This window comes from Phyllobates terribilis, unplaced genomic scaffold, assembly GCF_046119375.1.
Source record: "Phyllobates terribilis strain yellow unplaced genomic scaffold, ASM4611937v1 Scaffold_3__8_contigs__length_932513732, whole genome shotgun sequence".
Classification (NCBI taxonomy): Eukaryota; Metazoa; Chordata; class Amphibia; order Anura; family Dendrobatidae; genus Phyllobates; species Phyllobates terribilis.
In genome coordinates, this window is record NW_027362763.1 from 2,231,419 (window position 1) to 2,249,721 (window position 18,303).

General features: G+C 36.8%; 14 non-coding genes across 14 annotated transcripts; all 14 read left to right on the forward strand.

Annotated features, from left to right (window-relative positions):
- Nucleotides 1-784: 784 nt before the first annotated feature.
- On the forward strand, nt 785-856 carry TRNAG-CCC (transfer RNA glycine (anticodon CCC)). Its single transcript has one exon. It is a non-coding gene; the product is annotated as a tRNA-Gly (tRNA).
- A 96-nt stretch (nt 857-952) lies between these two features.
- Nucleotides 953-1,024, forward strand: TRNAG-UCC (transfer RNA glycine (anticodon UCC)). Its single transcript has one exon. It is a non-coding gene; the product is annotated as a tRNA-Gly (tRNA).
- Nucleotides 1,025-2,207: 1,183 nt separating this feature from the next.
- On the forward strand, nt 2,208-2,279 carry TRNAG-CCC (transfer RNA glycine (anticodon CCC)). Its single transcript has one exon. It is a non-coding gene; the product is annotated as a tRNA-Gly (tRNA).
- Nucleotides 2,280-2,375: 96 nt separating this feature from the next.
- TRNAG-UCC (transfer RNA glycine (anticodon UCC)) lies at nt 2,376-2,447 on the forward strand. Its single transcript has one exon. It is a non-coding gene; the product is annotated as a tRNA-Gly (tRNA).
- A 1,182-nt stretch (nt 2,448-3,629) lies between these two features.
- TRNAG-CCC (transfer RNA glycine (anticodon CCC)) lies at nt 3,630-3,701 on the forward strand. The gene has a single exon. It is a non-coding gene; the product is annotated as a tRNA-Gly (tRNA).
- A 96-nt stretch (nt 3,702-3,797) lies between these two features.
- Nucleotides 3,798-3,869, forward strand: TRNAG-UCC (transfer RNA glycine (anticodon UCC)). The gene has a single exon. It is a non-coding gene; the product is annotated as a tRNA-Gly (tRNA).
- A 1,182-nt stretch (nt 3,870-5,051) lies between these two features.
- Nucleotides 5,052-5,123, forward strand: TRNAG-CCC (transfer RNA glycine (anticodon CCC)). Its single transcript has one exon. It is a non-coding gene; the product is annotated as a tRNA-Gly (tRNA).
- A 1,351-nt stretch (nt 5,124-6,474) lies between these two features.
- Nucleotides 6,475-6,546, forward strand: TRNAG-CCC (transfer RNA glycine (anticodon CCC)). The gene has a single exon. It is a non-coding gene; the product is annotated as a tRNA-Gly (tRNA).
- A 1,349-nt stretch (nt 6,547-7,895) lies between these two features.
- Nucleotides 7,896-7,967, forward strand: TRNAR-CCU (transfer RNA arginine (anticodon CCU)). Its single transcript has one exon. It is a non-coding gene; the product is annotated as a tRNA-Arg (tRNA).
- Nucleotides 7,968-9,316: 1,349 nt separating this feature from the next.
- TRNAG-CCC (transfer RNA glycine (anticodon CCC)) lies at nt 9,317-9,388 on the forward strand. The gene has a single exon. It is a non-coding gene; the product is annotated as a tRNA-Gly (tRNA).
- Nucleotides 9,389-11,246: 1,858 nt separating this feature from the next.
- On the forward strand, nt 11,247-11,318 carry TRNAG-UCC (transfer RNA glycine (anticodon UCC)). The gene has a single exon. It is a non-coding gene; the product is annotated as a tRNA-Gly (tRNA).
- A 3,852-nt stretch (nt 11,319-15,170) lies between these two features.
- TRNAG-UCC (transfer RNA glycine (anticodon UCC)) lies at nt 15,171-15,242 on the forward strand. The gene has a single exon. It is a non-coding gene; the product is annotated as a tRNA-Gly (tRNA).
- Nucleotides 15,243-17,508: 2,266 nt separating this feature from the next.
- On the forward strand, nt 17,509-17,580 carry TRNAG-CCC (transfer RNA glycine (anticodon CCC)). Its single transcript has one exon. It is a non-coding gene; the product is annotated as a tRNA-Gly (tRNA).
- Nucleotides 17,581-17,676: 96 nt separating this feature from the next.
- Nucleotides 17,677-17,748, forward strand: TRNAG-UCC (transfer RNA glycine (anticodon UCC)). Its single transcript has one exon. It is a non-coding gene; the product is annotated as a tRNA-Gly (tRNA).
- Nucleotides 17,749-18,303: the final 555 nt, after the last annotated feature.

Consider the following 18,303-nt stretch of genomic DNA (forward strand, 5'->3'; position numbering starts at 1 on the left):
AGGCTCATGCTCTTCTTTCTTCTTAGAGTTTAGCAACCACGAAAATGAGAAAAAAATTGAAGAGAATATTTCTTAGATTTTTTTCAACTGTCTCATCTAACTGATCTTCTGCTCTTCAGTTGTTGATTAAATACTTTGTAGGGTTAGTCTCCAATACGAAAGCAATGTGAGGGTTGGCATTGGTGTTATGCTGGTGGGTGTAGTTGCTTTTAAAAGAATAGGCCATAGTTTAATTCTTGAAGAACTCATTGTTTTTTTGCATTTGGTGGTGTTTGGAATCTTTTTCACTTTCTGTGCTAAGGCTTATGCTTTTATTTCTTTCTTGGTAACACTTTAGGTACCTTAGTGGGCAGAAAGCAAAGCTAATTGAGAGAATTTGTAGGCAGAGGTGGAAAAGCTACATAACTGATTCCAAAAACTCCTCTGTCTTTAGAGTTAGTGTTAAAAATGCCAAAAATGGCAGAGGTCTTTAGGGGGAATTTGGTGCTGCTGTTGACTCTTTGTAATCTGTTTGAGCTAAGGCTCATAGTGTACTTTCTTTCTTGGTAAGAGTTTAGTTACCTTATTGCAAAAAAGTGAAACTAATTAAGAGAATTGTAAGAATTGGTGGAAAAGCTCCATAGCTGATTCACAAGAATTCATCTTTGAGTTTTGGACAATGCTTTGCCTTGTTTTTAAACTTTTTAGTAATTGGCTCTTTCAAGACATATTCAGTCCTCCTTTTTCTAAGTAAAACTTTAGCAGATTTAACGGCCATAATCCCAAACCAGTCAAGTTGGTTCATGCATTGGTGGTATAGTGGTGAGCATAGCTGCTTCCCAAGCAGTTGACCCAGGTTCGATTCCCGGCCAATGCAATACTTATGTAGTTTTATTTCTGGCATATCATACATTTTACAAACTATTTTGTAATGTTAGTGCAGAAAATGTAAAAAAAAAAGCTGATCCTGTAAGCATTGGTGGTATAGTGGTGAGCATAGCTGCCTTCCAAGCAGTTGACCCGGGTTCGATTCCCGGCCAATGCAAAACATGGGTGTGTTTTTTTTTCAGGCACGTCATAATTTTTACTAACAATTTTGTAGGGTTAGTGCAGAAAATTTGAAAAAAATGCTGGGTACCTTAAGCATTTTTGGTATAGTGGTGAGCAAACCTGCCTTCCAAGCAGTTGACCTGCGATTGATTCCTGGTCAATGCAATACTTATGTGGGTTTTTTTTTTCCTGGCACGTCTTACTTTTTACTAATAATTTTGTATTGTTAGTGCAGAAAATGTAAGAAAAAAACATGGCTTCTGTAAGTGCTGGTGGTATAGTGGTGAGCATAGCTGCCTTCCAAGCTGTTGACCCAGGTTCGATTCCTGGCCAACGCATGAATTGTTTTTCACATTTGGTGATGCTTTTAGTCTGTTTTAATTTTTCGTGTTAAGGCTCATGCTCTTCTTTCTTCTTAGAGTTTAGCAAGCACGAAAATGAGAAAAAAATTGAAGAGAATATTTCTTAGATTTTTTTCAACTGTCTCATCTAACTGATCTTCTGCTCTTCAGTTGTTGATTAAATACTTTGTAGGGTTAGTCTCCAATACGAAAGCAATGTCAGGGTGGGCATTGGTGTTATGCTGGTGGGTGTAGTTGCTTTTAAAACAATAGGCTATAGTTTAATTCTTGAAGAACTCATTGTTTTTTTGCATTTGGTGGTGTTTGGAATCTTTTTCACTTTCTGTGCTAAGGCTTATGCTTTTATTTCTTTCTTGGTAACACTTTAGCTACCTTAGTGGGCAGAAAGCAAAGCTAATTGAGAGAATTTGTAGGCAGAGGTGGAAAAGCTACATAACTGATTCCAAAAACTCCTCTGTCTTTAGAGTTAGTGTTAAAAATGCCAAAAATGGCAGAGGTCTTTAGGGGGAATTTGGTGCTGCTGTTGACTCTTTGTAATCTGTTTGAGCTAAGGCTCATAGTGTACTTTCTTTCTTGGTAAGAGTTTAGTTACCTTATTGTCAAAAAAGTGAAACTAATTGAGAGAATTGTAAGAATTGGTGGAAAAGCTCCATAGCTGATTCACAAGAATTCATCTTTGAGTTTTGGACAATGCTTTGCCTTGTTTTTAAACTTTTTAGTAATTGGCTCTTTCAAGACATATTCAGTCCTCCTTTTTCTAAGTAAAACTTTAGCAGATTTAACGGCCATAATCCCAAACCAGTCAAGTTGGTTCATGCATTGGTGGTATAGTGGTGAGCATAGCTGCTTCCCAAGCATTTGACCCGGGTTCGATGCCCGGCCAATGCAATACTTATGTAGTTTTATTTCTGGCATATCATACATTTTACAAACTATTTTGTAATGTTAGTGCAGAAAATGTAAAAAAAAAAGCTGATCCTGTAAGCATTGGTGGTATAGTGGTGAGCATAGCTGCCTTCCAAGCAGTTGACCTGGGTTCGATTCCCGGCCAATGCAAAACATGGGTGTGTTTTTTTTTCAGGCACGTCATAATTTTTACTAACAATTTTGTAGGGTTAGTGCAGAAAATGTGAAAAAAATGCTGGGTACCTTAAGCATTTTTGGTATAGTGGTGAGCAAACCTGCCTTCCAAGCAGTTGACCTGCGATTGATTCCTGGTCAATGCAATACTTATGTGGGTTTTTTTTTTCCTGGCACGTCTTACTTTTTACTAATAATTTTGTATTGTTAGTGCAGAAAATGTAAGAAAAAAACATGGCTTCTGTAAGTGTTGTTGGTATAGTGGTGAGCATAGCTGCCTTCCAAACAGTTGACCCGGGTTCAATTCCTGGCCAACGCATGAATTGTTTTTCACATTTGGTGATGCTTTTAGTCTGTTTTAATTTTTCGTGTTAAGGCTCATGCTCTTCTTTCTTCTTAGAGTTTAGCAACCACGAAAATGAGAAAAAAATTGAAGAGAATATTTCTTAGATTTTTTTCAACTGTCTCATCTAACTGATCTTCTGCTCTTCAGTTGTTGATTAAATACTTTGTAGGGTTAGTCTCCAATACGAAAGCAATGTGAGGGTTGGCATTGGTGTTATGCTGGTGGGTGTAGTTGCTTTTAAAACAATAGGCCATAGTTTAATTCTTGAAGAACTCATTGTTTTTTTGCATTTGGTGGTGTTTGGAATCTTTTTCACTTTCTGTGCTAAGGCTTATGCTTTTATTTCTTTCTTGGTAACACTTTAGCTACCTTAGTGGGCAGAAAGCAAAGCTAATTGAGAGAATTTGTAGGCAGAGGTGGAAAAGCTACATAACTGATTCCAAAAACTCCTCTGTCTTTAGAGTTAGTGTTAAAAATGCCAAAAATGGCAGAGGTCTTTAGGGGGAATTTGGTGCTGCTTTTGACTCTTTGTAATCTGTTTGAGCTAAGGCTCATAGTGTACTTTCTTTCTTGGTAAGAGTTTAGTTACCTTATTGCAAAAAAGTGAAAATAATTGAGAGAATTGTAAGAATTGGTGGAAAAGCTACATAGCTGATTCACAAGAATTCATCTTTGAGTTTTGGACAATGCTTTGCCTTGTTTTTAAACTTTTTAGTAATTGGCTCTTTCAAGACATATTCAGTCCTCCTTTTTCTAAGTAAAACTTTAGCAGATTTAACGGCCATAATCCCAAACCAGTCAAGTTGGTTCATGCATTGGTGGTATAGTGGTGAGCATAGCTGCTTCCCAAGCAGTTGACCCGGGTTCTATTCCCGGCCAATGCAATACTTATGTAGTTTTATTTCTGGCATATCATACATTTTACAAACTATTTTGTAATGATAGTGCAGAAAATGTAAAAAAAAAAGCTGATCCTGTAAGCATTGGTGGTATAGTGGTGAGCATAGCTGCCTTCCAAGCAGTTGACCCGGGTTCGATTCCCAGCCAATGCAAAACATAGGTGTGTTTTTTTTTCTGGCACGTCATAATTTTTACTAACAATTTTGTAGGGTTAGTGCAGAAAATGTGAAAAAAATGCTGGGTACCTTAAGCATTTTTGGTATAGTGGTGAGCAAGCCTGCCTTCCAAGCAGTTGACCTGCGATTGATTCCTGGTCAATGCAATACTTATGTGGGGTTTTTTTTCCTGGCACGTGTTACTTTTTACTAATAATTTCGTATTGTTAGTGCAGAAAACGTAAGAAAAAAACATGTCTTCTGTAAGTGTTGGTGGTATAGTGGTGAGTATAGCTGCCTTCCAAGCAGTTGACCCGAGTTCGATTCCCGGCCAACGCATGAATTGTTTTTCACATTTGGTGATGCTTTTAGTCTGTTTTAATTTTTCGTGTTAAGGCTCATGCTCTTCTTTCTTCTTAGAGTTTAGCAACCACGAAAATGAGAAAAAAATTGAAGAGAATATTTCTTAGATTTTTTTCAACTGTCTCATCTAACTGATCTTCTGCTCTTCAGTTGTTGATTAAAAACTTTGTAGGGTTAGACTCCAATACGAAAGCAATGTCAGGGTTGGCATTGGTGTTATGCTGGTGGGTGTAGTTGCTTTTAAAACAATAGGCCATAGTTTAATTCTTGAAGAACTCATTGTTTTTTTTGCATTTGGTGGTGTTTGGAACCTTTTTCACTTTCTGTGCTAAGGCTTATGCTTTTATTTCTTTCTTGGTAACACTTTAGCTACCTTAGTGGGCAGAAAGCAAAGGTAATTGAGAGAATTTGTAGGCAGAGGTGGAAAAGCTACATAACTGATTCCAAAAACTCCTCTGTCTTTAGAGTTAGTGTTAAAAATGCCAAAAATGGCAGAGATCTTTAGGGGGAATTTGGTGCTGCTGTAGACTCTTTGTAATCTGTTTGAGCTAAGGCTCATAGTGTACTTTCTTTCTTGGTAAGAGTTTAGTTACCTTATTGGCAAAAGAGTAAAATAATTGAGAGAATTGTAAGAATTGGTGGAAAAGCTCCATAGCTGATTCACAAGAATTCATCTTTGAGTTTTGGACAATGCTTTGCCTTGTTTTTAAACTTTTTAGTAATTGGCTCTTTCAAGACATATTCAGTCCTCCTTTTTTTAAGTAACACTTTAGCAGATTTAACAGCCATAATCCCAAACCAGTCAATTGGGTTCATGTATTGGTGGTATAGTGGTGAGCATAGCTACTTCCCAAGCAGTTGACCCGGGTTCGATTCCCGGCCAATGCAATACTTATGTAGTTTTATTTCTGGCATATCATACATTTTACAAACTATTTTGTAATGTTAGTGCAGAAAATGTAAAAAAAAAGCTGATACTGTAAGCATTGGTGGTATAGTGGTGAGCATAGCTGCCTTCCAAGCAGTTGACCTGGGTTCGATTCCTGGCCAGTGCAAAACACAGGTGTTTTTTTTTTTTTAGGCACGTCATAATTTTTACTAACAATTTTGCAGGGTTAGTGCAGAAAATGTGAAAAAAATGCTGGGTACCTTAAGCATTTTTGGTATAAGGGTGAGCAAACCTGCCTTCCAAGCAGTTGACCTGCGATTGATTCCTGGTCAATGCAATACTTATGTGGGTTTTTTTTTCCTGGCACCTCTTACGTTTTACTAATAATTTTGTATCGTTAGTGCAGAAAATGTAAGAAAAAAACATGGCTTCTGTAAGTGTTGGTGGTATAGTGGTGAGCATAGCTGCCTTCCAAACCGTTGATCCGGGTTCGATTCCTGGCTAACGCATGAATCGTTTTTCACATTTGGTGATGCTTTTAGTCTGTTTTAATTTTTCGTGTTAAGGCTCATGCTCTTCTTTCTTCTTAGAGTTTAGCAACCACGAAAATGAGAAAAAAATTGAAGAGAATATTTCTTAGATTTTTTTCAACTGTCTCATCTAACTGATCTTCTGCTCTTCAGTTGTTGATTAAATACTTTGTAGGGTTAGTCTCCAATACGAAAGCAATGTCAGGGTTGGCATTGGTGTTATGCTGGTGGGTGTAGTTGCTTTTAAAACAATAGGCCATAGTTTAATTCTTGAAGAACTCATTGTTTTTTTGCATTTGGTGGTGTTTGTACTCTTTTTCACTTTCTGTGCTAAGGCTTATGCTTTTATATCTTTCTTGGTAACACTTTAGCTTCCTTAGTTGGCAAAAAGCAAAGCTAATTGAGAGAATTTGTAGGCAGAGGTGGAAAAGCTACATAACTGATTCCAAAAACTCCTCTGTCTTTAGAGTTAGTGTTAAAAATGCCAAAAAATGGCAGAGGTCTTTAGGGGGAATTTGGTGCTGGTGCTGACTCTTTGTAATCTTTTTGAGCTAAGGCTCATAGTGTACTTTCTTTCTTGGTAAGAGTTTAGATACCTTATTGGCAATAAAGTGAAAATAATTGAGAGAATTGTAAGAATTGGTGGAAAAGCTCCATAGCTGATTCACAAGAATTCATCTTTGAGTTTTGGACAATGCTTTGCCTTGTTTTTAAACTTTTTAGTAATTGGCTCTTTCAAGACATATTCAGTCCTCCTTTTTTTAAGTAAAACTTTAGCAGATTTAACAGCCATAATCCCAAAACTGTTAAATTGGTTCATGCATTGGTGGTATAGTGGTGAGCATAGCTGCTTCCCAAGCAGTTGACCTGGGTTCGATTCCCGGCCAATGCAATACTTATGTAGTTTTATTTCTGGCATATCATACATTTTACAAACTATTTTGTAATGTTAGTGCAGAAAATGTAAAAAAAAAAGCTGATCCGGTATGCATTGGTGGTATAGTGGTGAGCATAGCTGCCTTCCAAGCAGTTGACCCGGGTTTGATTCCTGGCCAATGCAAAACATAGGTGTGCTTTTTTTTCAGGCACGTTATAATTTTTACTAACAATTTTGTAGGGTTAGTGCAGAAAATGTGAAAAAAATGCTGGGTACCTTAAGCATTTTTGGTATAGTGGTGAGCAAACCTGCCTTCCAAGCAGTTGACCTGCGATTGATTCCTGGTCAAGGCAATACTTATGTGGGGTTTTTTTTCCTGGCACGTCTTACTTTTTACTAATAATTTTGTATTGTTAGTGCAGAATATGTAAGAAAAAAACATGGTTTCTGTAAGTGTTGGTGGTATAGTGGTGAGCATAGCTGACCTCCAAGCAGTTGACCCGGGTTCGTTTCCCGGCCAACGCATGAATTGTTTTTCACATTTGGTGATGCTTTTAGTCTGTTTTAATTTTTCGTGTTAAGGCTCATGCTTTTCTTTCTTCTTAGAGTTTAGCAACCACGAAAATGAGAAAAAAATTGAAGAGAATATTTCTTAGATTTTTTTCAACTGTCTCATCTAACTGATCTTCTGCTCTTCAGTTGTTGATTAAACACTTTGTAGGGTTAGTCTCCAATATGAAAGCAATGTCAGGGTTGGCATTGGTGTTATGCTGGTGGGTGTAGTTGCTTTTAAAACAATAGGCCATAGTTTAATTCTTGAAGAACTCATTGTTTTTTTGCATTTGGTGGTGTTTGGAATCTTTTTCACTTTCTGTGCTAAGGCTTATGCTTTTATTTCTTTCTTGGTAACACTTTAGCTACCTTAGTGGGCAGAAAGCAAAGCTAATTGAGAGAATTTGTAGGCAGAGGTGGAAAAGCTACATAACTGATTCCAAAAACTCCTCTGTCTTTAGAGTTAGTGTTAAAAATGCCAAAAATGGCAGAGGTCTTTAGGGGGAATTTGGTGCTGCTGTTGACTCTTTGTAATCTGTTTGAGCTAAGGCTCATAGTGTACTTTCTTTCTTGGTAAGAGTTTAGTTACCTTATTGGCAAAAAAGTGAAAATAATTGAGAGAAATGTAAGAATTGGTGTAAAAGCTACATAGCTGATTCACAAGAATTCATCTTTGAGTTTTGGACAATGCTTTGCCTTGTTTTTAAACTTTTTAGTAATTGGCTCTTTCAAAACATTTTCAGTCCTCCTTTTTTAAGTAAAACTTTAGCAGATTTAACAGACAAAATCCCAAACCAGTCAAGTGGGTTCATGCATTGGTGGTATAGTGGTGAGCATAGCTGCTTCCTAAGCAGTTGACCCGGGTTGGATTCCCGGCCAATGCAATACTCATGTAGTTTTATTTCTGGCATATCATACATTTTACAAACTATTTTGTAATGTTAGTGCAGAAAATGTATAAAAAAAATCTGATCCTGTAAGCATTGGTGGTATAGAGGTGAGCATAGCTGCCTTCCAAGCTGTTGACACAGGTTCGATTCCTGGCCAATGCAAAACATGGGTGTGTTTTTTTTTCAGGCACGTCATACTTTTTACTAACAATTTTGTAGGGTTAGTGCAGAAAATGTGAAAAAAATGCTGGGTACCTTAAGCATTTTTGGTATAGTGGTGAGCAAACCTGCCTTCCAAGCAGTTGACCTGCGATTGATTCCTGGTCAATGCAACACTTATGTGCGGGTTTTTTTCCTGGCACGTCTTACTTTTTACTAATAATTTCGTATTGTTAGTGCAGAAAATGTAAGAAAAAAACATGGCTTCTGTAAGTGTTGGTGGTATAGTGGTGAGCATAGCTGCCTTCCAAGCAGTTGACCCGGGTTCGATTCCCTGCCAACGCATGAATTGTTTTTCACATTTGGTGATGCTTTTAGTCTGTTTTAATTTTTTGTGTTAAGGCTCATGCTCTTCTTTATTCTTAGAGTTTAGCAACCACGAAAATGAGAAAAAAATTGAAGAGAATATTTCTTAGCTTTTTTTCAACTGTCTCATCTAACTGATCTTCTGCTCTTCAGTTGTTGATTAAACACTTTGTAGGGTTAGTCTCCAATAAGAAAGCAATGTCAGGGTTGGCATTGGTGTTATGCTGGTGGGTGTAGTTGCTTTTAAAACAATAGGCCATAGTTTAATTCTTGAAGAACTCATTGTTTTTTTGCATTTGGTGGTGTTTGGACTCTTTTTCACTTTCTGTGCTAAGGCTTATGCTTTTATTTCTTTCTTGGTAACACTTTAGCTACCTTAGTTGGCAAAAAGCAAAGCTAATTGAGAGAATTTGTAGGCAGAGGTGGAAAAGCTACATAACTGATTCCAAAAACTCCTCTGTCTTTAGAGTTAGTGTTAAAAATGCCAAAAATGGCAGAGGTCTTTAGGGGTAATTTGGTGCTGGTGCTGACTCTTTGTAATCTTTTTGAGCTAAGGCTCATAGTGTACTTTCTTTCTTGGTAAGAGTTTAGTTACCTTATTGTCAAAAAAGTGAAAATGATTGAGAGAATTGTAAGAATTGGTGGAAAAGCTCCATAGCTGATTCACAAAAATTCATCTTTGAGTTTTGGACAATGCTTTGCCTTGTTTTTAAACTTTTTAGTAATTGGCTCTTTCAAGACATATTCAGTCCTCCTTTTTTTAAGTAAAACTTTAGCAGTTTAACAGCCATAATCCCAAACCAGTCAAGTTGGTTCATGCATTGGTGGTATAGTGGTGAGCATAGCTGCTTCCCAAGCAGTTGACCTGGGTTCGATTCCCGGCCAATGCAATACTTATGTAGTTTTATTTCTGGCATATCATACATTTTACAAACTATTTTGTAATGTTAGTGCAGAAAATGTCAAAAAAAAAGCTGATCCTGTAAGCATTGGTGGTATAGTGTTGAGCATAGCTGCCTTCCAAGCACTTGACCCGGGTTCGATTCCTGGCCAATGCAAAACATGAGTGTGTTTTTTTTTCAGGCACGTCATAATTTTTACTAACAATTTTGTAGGGTTAGTGCAGAAAATGTGAAAGAAATGCTGGGTACCTTAAGCATTTTTGGTATAGTGGTGAGCAAACCTGCCTTCCAAGCAGTTGACCTGCGATTGATTCCTGGTCGATGCAATACTTATGTGGGTTTTTTTTTCCTGGCACGTCTTACTTTTTCTAATAATTTTGTATTGTAAGTGCAGAAAATGTAAGAAAAAAACATGGCTTCTGTAAGTGTTGGTGGTATAGTGGTGAGAGTCGCTGCCTTCCAAGTACTTGACGCGAGTTCGATTCTCAGCCAACGCATAAATTGTTTTACACATTTGGTGATGCTTTTAGTCTGTTTTAATTTTTCGTGTTAAGTCTCAGGCCCTTCTTTCTTCTTAGAGTTTAGCAACCACGAAAATGAGAAAAAAATTGAAGAGAATATTTCTTAGCTTTTTTTCAACTGTCTCATCTAACTGATCTTCTGCTCTTCAGTTGTTTATTAAACACTTTGTAGGGTTAGTCTCCAATATGAAAGCAATGTCAGGGTTGGCATTGGTGTTATGCTGGTGGGTGTAATTGCTTTTAAAACAATAGGCCATAGTTTAATTCTTGAATAACTCATTGTTTTTTGCATTTGGTGGTGTTTGGACTCTTTTTCACTTTCTGTGCTAAGGCTTATGCTTTTATTTCTTTCTTGGTAACACTTTAGCTACCTTAGTTGGCAAAAAGCAAAGCTAATTGAGAGAATTTGTAGGCAGAGGTGGAAAAGCTACATAACTGATTTCAAAAACTCCTCTGTCTTTAGAGTTAGTGTTAAAAATGCCAAAAATGGCAGAGGTCTTTAGGGGTAATTTGGTGCTGGTGCTGACTCTTTGTAATCTTTTTGAGCTAAGGCTCATAGTGTACTTTCGTTCTTGGTAAGAGTTTAGTTACCTTATTGGCAAAAAATTGAAAATAATTGAGAGAATTGTAAGAATTGGTGGAAAAGCTCCATAGCTGATTCACAAGAATTCATCTTTGAGTTTTGGACAATGCTTTGCCTTGTTTTTAAACTTTTTAGTAATTGGCTCTTTCAAGACATATTCAATCCTCCTTTTTTTAAGTAAAACTTTAGCAGATTTAACAACCATAATCCCAAACCAGTCAAGTTGGTTCATGCATTGGTGGTATAGTGGTGAGCATAGCTGCTTCCCAAGCAGTTGACCCGTGTTCGATTCCCAGCCAATGCAATACTTATGTAGTTTTATTTCTGGCATATCATACATTTTACAAACAATTTTGTAATGTTAGTGCAGAAAATGTAAAAAAAAAAGCTGATCCTGTAAGTATTGGTGGTATAGTGATGAACATAGCTGCCTTCCAAGCAGTTGACCCAGGTTCGATTCCTGGTTAATGCAAAACATGGTTGTGTTTTTTTTTCAGGCACGTCATAATTTTTACTAACAATTTTGTAGGGTTAGTGCAGAAAATGTGAAAAAAATGCTGGGTACCTTAAGCATTTTTGGTATAGTGGTGAGCAAATCTGCCTTCCAAGCAGTTGACCTGCGATTGATTCCTGGTTAATGCAATACTTATGTGGGTTTTTTTTTCCTGGCACGTCTTACTTTTTACTAATAATTTTGTATTGTTAGTGCAGAAAATGTAAGAAAAAAACATGGCTGCTGTAAGTGTTGGTGGTATAGTGGTGAGCATAGCTGCCTTCCAAGCAGTTGACCCGGGTTCGATTCCCGGCCAACGCATGAATTGTTTTTCACATTTGGTGATGTTTTTAGTCTGTTTTAATTTTTCGTGTTAAGGCTCATGCTCTTCTTTCTTCTTAGAGTTTAGCAACCACGAAAATTAGAAAAAAATTGAAGAGAATATTTCTTAGCTTTTTTTCAACTGTCTCATCTAACTGATCTTCTGCTCTTCAGTTGTTGATTAAACACTTTGTAGGGTTAGTCTCCAATATGAAAGCAATGTCAGGGTTGGCATTGGTGTTATGCTGGTGGGTGTAGTTGCTTTTAAAACAATAGGCCATAGTTTAATTCTTGAAGAACTCATTGTTTTTTTGCATTTGGTGGTGTTTGGAATCTTTTTCACTTTCTGTGCTAAGGCTTATGCTTTTATTTCTTTCTTGGTAACACTTTAGCTACCTTAGTTGGCAAAAAGCAAAGCTAATTGAGAGAATTTGTAGGCAGAGATGGAAAATCTACATAACTGATTCCAAAAACTCCTCTGTCTTTAGAGTTAGTGTTAAAAATGCTAAAAATGGCAGAGGTCTTTAGGGGTAATTTGGTGCTGGTGCTGACTCTTTGTAATCTTTTTGAGCTAAGGCTCATAGTGTACTTTCTTTCTTGGTAAGAGTTTAGTTACCTTATTGCAAAAAAAAAGTGAAAATAATTGAGAGAATTGTAAGAATTGGTGGAAAAGCTCCATAGCTGATTCACAAGAATTCATCTTTGAGTTTTGGACAATGCTTTGCCTTGTTTTTAAACTTTTTAGTAATTGGCTCTTTCAAGACTTATTCAGTCCTCCTTTTTTAAGTAAAACTTTAGCAGATTTAACAGCCAAAATCTCAAACCAGTCAAGTGGGTTCATGCATTGGTGGTATAGTGGTGAGCTTTGCTGCTTCCCAAGCAGTTGACCCAGGTTCGATTTCCAGCCAATGCAATACTTATGTAGTTTTATTTCTGGCATATCATACATTTTACAAACTATTTTGTAATGTTAGTGCAGAAAATGTAAAAAAAAAGCTGACACTATAAGCATAGGTGGTATAGTGGTGAGCATAGCTGCCTTCCAAGCAGTTGACCTGGGTTCAATTCCCGGCCAATACAAAACATCAGTGTTTTTTTTTTTCAGGCACATCATACTTTTTACTAACAATTTTGCAGGGTTAGTGCAGAAAATGTGAAAAAAATGCTGGGTACCTTAAGCATTTTTGGTATAGTGGTGAGCAAACCTGCCTTCCAAGCAGTTGACCTGCGATTGAATTCTGGTCAATGCAATACTTATGTGAGGTTTTTTTTCCTGGCACGTCTTACTTTTTACTAATAATTTCGTATTGTTAGTGCAGAAAATGTAAGAAAAAAACATGGCTTCTGTAAGTATTGGTGGTATAGTGGTGAGAATCGCTGCCTTCCAAGTAGTTGACCCGAGTTCGATTCTCAGCCAACGTATGAATTGTTTTTCACATTTGGTGATGCTTTTAGTCTGTTTTAATTTTTCGTGTTAAGTCTCAGGCTCTTCTTTCTTCTTAGAGTTTAGCAACCACGAAAATGAGAAAAAAATTGAAGAGAATATTTCTTAGCTTTTTTTCAACTGTCTCATCTAACTGATCTTCTGCTCTTCAGTTGTTGATTAAACACTTTGTAGGGTTAGTCTCCAATATGAAAGCAATGTCAGGGTTGGCATTGGTGTTATGTTGGTGGGTGTAGTTGCTTTTAAAACAATAGGCCTTAGTTTAATTCTTGAAGAACTCATTATTTTGTTGCATTTGGTGGTGTTTGGACTCTTTTTCACTTTCTGTGCTAAGGCTTATTCTTTTATTTCTTTCTTGGTAACACTTTAGCTACCTTAGTTGGCAAAAAGCAAAGCTAATTGAGAGAATTTGTAGGCAGAGGTGGAAAAGCTACATAACTGATTCCAAAAACTCCTCTGTCTTTAGAGTTAGTGTTAAAAATGCCAAAAATGGCAGAGGTCTTTAGGGGTAATTTGGTGCTGGTGCTGACTCTTTGTAATCTTTTTGAGCTAAGGCTCATAGTGTACTTTCTTTCTTGGTAAGAGTTTAGTTACCTTATTGCAAAAAAAAAGTGAAAATAATTGAGAGAATTGTAAGAATTGGTGGAAAAGCTCCATAGCTGATTCACAAGAATTCATCTTTGAGTTTTGGACAATGCTTTGCCTTGTTTTTAAACTTTTTAGTAATTGGCTCTTTCAAGACTTATTCAGTCCTCCTTTTTTAAGTAAAACTTTAGCAGATTTAACAGCCAAAATCTCAAACCAGTCAAGTGGGTTCATGCATTGGTGGTATAGTGGTGAGCTTTGCTGCTTCCCAAGCAGTTGACCCAGGTTCGATTTCCAGCCAATGCAATACTTATGTAGTTTTATTTCTGGCATATCATACATTTTACAAACTATTTTGTAATGTTAGTGCAGAAAATGTAAAAAAAAAGCTGACACTATAAGCATAGGTGGTATAGTGGTGAGCATAGCTGCCTTCCAAGCAGTTGACCTGGGTTCAATTCCCGGCCAATACAAAACATCAGTGTTTTTTTTTTTCAGGCACATCATACTTTTTACTAACAATTTTGCAGGGTTAGTGCAGAAAATGTGAAAAAAATGCTGGGTACCTTAAGCATTTTTGGTATAGTGGTGAGCAAACCTGCCTTCCAAGCAGTTGACCTGCGATTGAATTCTGGTCAATGCAATACTTATGTGAGGTTTTTTTTCCTGGCACGTCTTACTTTTTACTAATAATTTCGTATTGTTAGTGCAGAAAATGTAAGAAAAAAACATGGCTTCTGTAAGTATTGGTGGTATAGTGGTGAGAATCGCTGCCTTCCAAGTAGTTGACCCGAGTTCGATTCTCAGCCAACGTATGAATTGTTTTTCACATTTGGTGATGCTTTTAGTCTGTTTTAATTTTTCGTGTTAAGTCTCAGGCTCTTCTTTCTTCTTAGAGTTTAGCAACCACGAAAATGAGAAAAAAATTGAAGAGAATATTTCTTAGCTTTTTTTCAACTGTCTCATCTAACTGATCTTCTGCTCTTCAGTTGTTGATTAAACACTTTGTAGGGTTAGTCTCCAATATGAAAGCAATGTCAGGGTTGGCATTGGTGTTATGTTGGTGGGTGTAGTTGCTTTTAAAACAATAGGCCTTAGTTTAATTCTTGAAGAACTCATTATTTTTTTGCATTTGGTGGTGTTTGGACTCTTTTTCACTTTCTGTGCTAAGGCTTATTCTTTTATTTCTTTCTTGGTAACACTTTAGCTACCTTAGTTGGCAAAAAGCAAAGCTAATTGAGAGAATTTGTAGGCAGAGGTGGAAAAGCTACATAACTGATTCCAAAAACTCCTCTGTCTTTAGAGTTAGTGTTAAAAATGCCAAAAATGGCAGAGGTCTTTAGGGGTAATTTGGTGCTGGTGCTGACTCTTTGTAATCTTTTTGAGCTAAGGCTCATAGTGTACTTTCTTTCTTGGTAAGAGTTTAGTTACCTTATTGGCAAAAAAGTGAAAATAATTGAGAGAATTGTAAGAATTGGTGGAAAAGCTCCATAGCTGATTCACAAGAATTCATCTTTGAGTTTTGGACAATGCTTTGCCTTGTTTTTAAACTTTTTAGTATTTGGCTCCTTCAAGGCATATTCAGTCCTCTTTTTTTTAAGTAAAACTTTAGCAGATTTAACAGCCATAATCCCAAACCAGTCAAGTTGGTTCATGCATTGGTGGTATAGTGGTGAGCATAGCTGCTTCCCAAGCAGTTGACCCGGGTTTGATTCCCAGCCAATGCAATACTTATGTAGTTTTATTTCTGGCATATCATACATTTTACAAACTATTTTGTAATGTTAGTGCAGAAAATGTAAAAAAAAAAGCTGAACCTGTAAGCATTGGTGGTATAGTGGTGAGCATAGCTGCCTTCCAAGCAGTTGACCTGGGTTCAATTCCCAGCCAATACAAAACATCGGTGTTTTTTTTTTTCAGGCACGTCATACTTTTTACTAACAATTTTGTAGGGTTAGTGCAGAAAATGTGAAAAAAATGCTGGGTACCTTAAGCATTTTTGGTATAGTGGTGAGCAAACCTGCCTTCCAAGCAGTTGACCTGCGATTGATTCCTGGTCAATGCAATACTTATGCGGGGTTTTTTTTCCTGGCACGTCTTACTTTTTACTAATAATTTCATATTGTTAGTGCAGAAAATGTAAGAAAAAAACATGGCTTCTGTAAGTGTTGGTGGTATAGTGGTGAGAATCGCTGCCTTCCAAGTAGTTGACCCGAATTTGATTCTCAGCCAACGCATGAATAGTTTATCACATTTGGTGATGCTTTTAGTCTGTTTTAATTTTTCGTGTTAAGTCTCAGGCTCTTCTTTCTTCTTAGAGTTTAGCAACCACGAAAATGAGAAAAAAATTGAAGAGAATATTTCTTAGCTTTTTTTCAACTGTCTCATCTAACTGATCTTCTGCTCTTCAGTTGTTGATTAAACAGTTTGTAGGGTTAGTCTCCAATATGAAAGCAATGTCAAGGTTGGCATTGGTGTCATGCTGGTGGGTGTAGTTGCTTTTAAAACAATAGGCCTTAGTTTAATTCTTGAAGAACTCATTGTTTTTTTGCATTTGGTGGTGTTTGGACTCTTTTACACTTTCTGTGCTAAGGCTTATGCTTTTATTTCTTTCTTGGTAACACTTTAGCTACCTTAGTTGGCAAAAAGCAAAGCTAATTGAGAGAATTTGTAGGCAGAGGTGGAAAAGCTACATAACTGATTCCAAAAACTCCTCTGTCTTTAGAGTTAGTGTTAAAAATGCCAAAAATGGCAGAGGTCTTTAGGGGTAATTTGGTGCTGGTGCTGACTCTTTGTAATCTTTTTGAGCTAAGGCTCATAGTGTACTTTCTTTCTTGGTAAGAGTTTAGTTACCTTATTGGCAAAAAAGTGAAAATAATTGAGAGAATTGTAAGAATTGGTGGAAAAGCTCCATAGCTGATTCACAAGAATTCATCTTTGAGTTTTGGACAATGCTTTGCCTTGTTTTTAAACTTTTTAGTATTTGGCTCCTTCAAGGCATATTCAGTCCTCTTTTTTTTAAGTAAAACTTTAGCAGATTTAACAGCCATAATCCCAAACCAGTCAAGTTGGTTCATGCATTGGTGGTATAGTGGTGAGCATAGCTGCTTCCCAAGCAGTTGACCTGCGATTGATTCCTGGTCAATGCAATACTTATGCGGGGTTTTTTTTCCTGGCACGTCTTACTTTTTACTAATAAATTCGTATTGTTAGTGCAGAAAATGTAAGAAAAAAACATGGCTTCTGTAAGTGTTGGTGGTATAGTGGTGAGAATCGCTGGCTTCCAAGCAGTTGACCCGGGTTCGATTTCTGGCCAACGCATGAATTGTTTTTCACTTTTGGTGATGCTTTTAGTCTGTTTTAATTTTTCGTGTTAAGGTTCATGCTCTTCTTTCTTCTTAGAGTTTAGCAACCACGAAAATGAGAAAAAAATTGAAGAGAATATTTCTTAGCTTTTTTTCAACTGTCTCATCTAACTGATCTTCTGCTCATCAGTTGTTGATTAAATACTTTGTAGGGTTAGTCTCCAATACGAAAGCAATGTCAGGGTTGCCATAGGTGTTATGCTGGTGGGTGTAGTTGCTTTTAAAACAATAGGCCATAGATTAATTCTTGAAGAACTCATTGTTTTTTTGCATTTGGTGGTGTTTGGAATCTTTTTCACTTTCTGTGCTAAGGCTTATGCTTTTATTTCTTTCTTGGTAACACTTTAGCTACCTTAGTGGGCAGAAATCAAAGCTTATTGAGAGAATTTGTAGGCAGAGGTGGAAAAGCTACATAACTGATTCCAAAAACTCCTCTGTCTTTAGAGTTAGTGTTAAAAATGCCAAAAATGGCAGAGGTCTTTAGGGGGAATTTGGTGCTGGTGCTGACTCTTTGTAATCTTTTTGAGCTAAGGCTCATAGTGTACTTTCTTTCTTGGTAAGAGTTTAGTTACCTTATTGGCAAAAAAGTGAAAATAATTGAGAGAATTGTAAGAATTGGTGGAAAAGCTCCATAGCTGATTCACAAGAATTCATCTTTGAGTTTTGGACAATGCTTTGCCTTGTTTTTAAACTTTTTAGTATTTGGCTCCTTCAAGGCATATTCAGTCCTCCTTTTTTTAAGTAAAACTTTAGCAGATTTAACAGCCATAATCCCAAACCAGTCAAGTTGTTTCATGCATTGGTGGTATAGTGGTGAGCATAGCTGCTTCCCAAGCAGTTGACCTGGGTTCGATTCCCAGCCAATGCAATACTTATGTAGTTTTATTTCTGGCATATCATACATTTTACAAACTATTTTGTAATGTTAGTGCAGAAAATGTAAAAAAAAAAGCTGACCCTGTAAGCATTGGTGGTATAGTGGTGAGCATAGCTGCCTTCCAAGCAGTTGACCTGGGTTCAATTCCCAGCCAATACAAAACATCGGTTTTTTTTTTTTTTCAGGCACGTCATACTTTTTACTAACAATTTTGTAGGGTTAGTGCAGAAAATGTGAAAAAAATGCTGGGTACCTTAAGCATTTTTGGTATAGTGGTGAGCAAACCTGCCTTCCAAGCAGTTGACCTGCGATTGATTCCTGGTCAATGCAATACTTATGTGGGTTTTTTTTTCCTGGCACGTCTTACTTTTTACTAATAATTTCGTATTGTTAGTGCAGAAAATGTAAGAAAAAAACATGGCTTCTGTAAGTGTTGGTGGTATAGTGGTGAGAATCGTTGCTTTCCAAGTAGTTGACCCGAGTTTGATTCTCAGCCAAGGCATGAATTGATTTTCACATTTGGTGATGCTTTTAGTCTGTTTTAATTTTTCGTGTTAAGTCTCAGGTTCTTCTTTCTTCTTAGAGTTTAGCAACCACGAAAATGAGAAAAAAATTGAAGAGAATATTTCTTAGATTTTTTTCAACTGTCTCATCTAACTGATCTTCTGCTCTTCAGTAGAGATGAGCGTTGTTCTACTCGAAATGTTCGCCAAT